We start from the raw sequence: 2,500 nt of genomic DNA, 5'->3' as shown, positions 1-2,500 counted from the left end.
TTCTTCTCCGAAACTACGCACACAATTTAAATGAAACTTGATCACAACCTTCAGCACCCGTGATGTACCAAATATTATTCACAGAATTAGAAAAAGCAGGGTCTAAAGGGTTTTACTGGGTGGTTGCTCCCCCCAAAATAGGTATTTTCTCTTCTCCGAAACTAAACACACAATTTAAATGAAACTTGATCACAACCTTCATCACCCGTGATGTACCAAAGATTATTCACGGAATTAGAAAAAGCAGGATCTAAAGGGTTTTACTGGGGGGTTGCCCCCCAAAATAGGTATTTTCTCTCTTCTCCGAAACGACACACACAATTTAAATGAAACTTGATCAAAAACTTCATCACCTGTGATGTACCAAAGATTATTCACGGAATCAGAAAAAGCAGGGTCTAAAGGGTTTTACTGTGGGGTTGCCCCCCAAAATAGGTATTTTCTCTTCTCCAAAACTACACACACACTATTTTGATAAAACTTGACACAACCTTCATCACCCGTGATCGACCAAAGTTTGTTCACTGCTTTAAAAAAAAAATCCATAAGTATTTACTTTCTTCTCCGTTAAATTTTTTTGGGTTATTCAAGCCTACTGGTGGTTCCCTGGTTTTCTTATCCAGCCACTACCAGGTGAGCACCCAGAGGTATTGGCACTATTTTTTAATTTTGAGGACTTTGGTGGTTCGAGTGCTATTTTTCACTATTTTCCTGGACTTTTTTTTTTTGTACATGGTCGAGTTTAAGAACGAGTAAATCAACATGCACATGTCGTTTACAGGAAGTGTAGTGTGTGTGTGTGTGTGTGTGTGTGTGTGTGTGTGTGTGTGTGTGTGTGTGTGTGTGTGTGTGTGTGTGTGTGTGTGGTAACATTGTTCTGATTATGGGGGTAGATTAACGTATTTAATAGTACAAATCAGATTGTATTGTGTACCATGGTCCGTGGATAGGTAGAAGCATTTCATTGTAAATAAGTCAGGGAATCTGTCAGCTTCAGTGTTACCTATCACCACATGAGGGGTGGTGCGGTGTTAATTAGCTTAAGGAGTAAAAATAAGTTCTCCTGGACATAATTACCCTCTGTGATTTTCCCTATGTTTTTATATTCCAAGCCAGGCCATAAGCTGGGGACCCTGAAACAACAACAGGAGAAGCCCTGCCTTCCTGGGTTTGGAGGCGAGGAGGAGAGGGAGGGTGATAAAAAGGAGGAAGATCGAAGGCGCAGTGTGCTTAGCGAGGGGGCTTCGGAGACAGCAGATTGCACATCTGGAGTGATCAAGCAGAGCCGATTGAGGGTGTGCCGGCCAGATTTTCGCGTGTAGTGTGGAGGGCTCCCGTCTGGTTCGGCGGGACATGCACTCGAGGTTGGTGCGAGGAGCACACGAGGCAGGTAGCGGCCGCTCAGGAATAGCAAGGCTGGCACGTTCGTAAACCTGCGGGGGAAAGCTGCTACAAGTGAAGCGCCATTTTGCCTGCTTGTGCACGTGGATGGTGGAGGCGCCTTCCTCCCGGGCTCGACAAGAGACGGCGCCATTTTGCTTGCAAGTGCACATGCTGGCCAAAGTTCCCCATTACGTATTTGACGAGCTCCAGCCCTTGACCAGGCTGAATACCAATATATTTAAAAAGGGGGGTGATTATTTTAATTTGTCACCCTTTGTCTGTGTTTGTGTCTGTATGTGCAAGGCGTCAATCAAAGAAGTTATTTATTATATTTGTTTCATTAAATCTTCATTATTGTCCTTATAAATATGTGTTTCATTAAATGTATTCCCTTTTAAAGAAACCACATTTTGTGTATTTGTAGTGGGGTTCGCGTATCAAACCCCCTGGTGCTGTCCATCCTCCATAATCCTTCTGTTCCATTCTGAGTATTCATTTTCCATTCACTATTGCCCTCCGCTATTGCAGGAGGCCCTCCGCTAAGTGAAGGCCCGCTGGGCCGGTTACTTTGAGCGGTTGTACCAGGCTGATCCACCAGCTGTTGAGTTGGACGTCAGTGGTGTTACAATCCCTGTTGCTGACCCTCCAATCAACTGTGGTCCACCTTCGCTTGTGGAAACACAGTCTGCGGTGAACCGGTTGAAATGGGGTAAAGCTCCAGGGATCTGTGGCATCCATGCTGAACTTCTCAAGGTTGGTGGAAATGCTGTACTCGTGTCGTTGCATGCAGTTCTGTGCTCTGTCTGGAACACAGGCATCATCCCAACTGACTGGGAGAGGGGCCTTGTTGTCCCTCTCTGAAAAGGGAAGGGTGATCGCCAAGACTGCAACAACTACCGAGGGGTAACGCTGCTCTCAGTGCCGGGCAGGGTCTTTGCTCGGATAATTCTTGACAGGGTTCGCCACCATCTGCTTGAGCACCAGCATCCAGAGCATCCACAAATGTTGCTTTTTGTTGTCTTTTCTCTCCTCAAATCACAGGTCCTGAGCCATGGGTAGTGTAAATATTAGAAATGTATATAATCCTAACCCATCTGTTGTTTCTTTAGTGCCGGAA

General features: G+C 45.3%; 1 protein-coding gene across 3 annotated transcripts in view; it reads left to right on the top strand.

Annotated features, from left to right (window-relative positions):
- LOC147012111 (protein-L-isoaspartate(D-aspartate) O-methyltransferase-like) overlaps positions 1-2,500 on the top strand; it is a 16,735-nt gene that overhangs the window by 2,400 nt on the left and 11,835 nt on the right. The window contains exon 1 of one of the 3 annotated variants that reach the window (XM_085858394.1): positions 2,113-2,136. The exons of the other annotated variants lie outside the window; for them this stretch is intronic. The gene's annotated coding sequence lies outside the window, so the exon portion shown is untranslated. Of the gene's footprint in view, positions 1-2,112; positions 2,137-2,500 lie in introns of those variants that run through there. 3 annotated transcript variants of the gene reach the window in all.

This window comes from Eptatretus burgeri, chromosome 15, assembly GCF_056783735.1.
Source record: "Eptatretus burgeri isolate ZD-2024b chromosome 15, Ebu_testis_v1, whole genome shotgun sequence".
In the NCBI taxonomy this organism is placed as follows: domain Eukaryota; kingdom Metazoa; phylum Chordata; class Myxini; order Myxiniformes; family Myxinidae; genus Eptatretus; species Eptatretus burgeri.
This window is presented reverse-complemented; position numbering and strand designations above follow the sequence as displayed.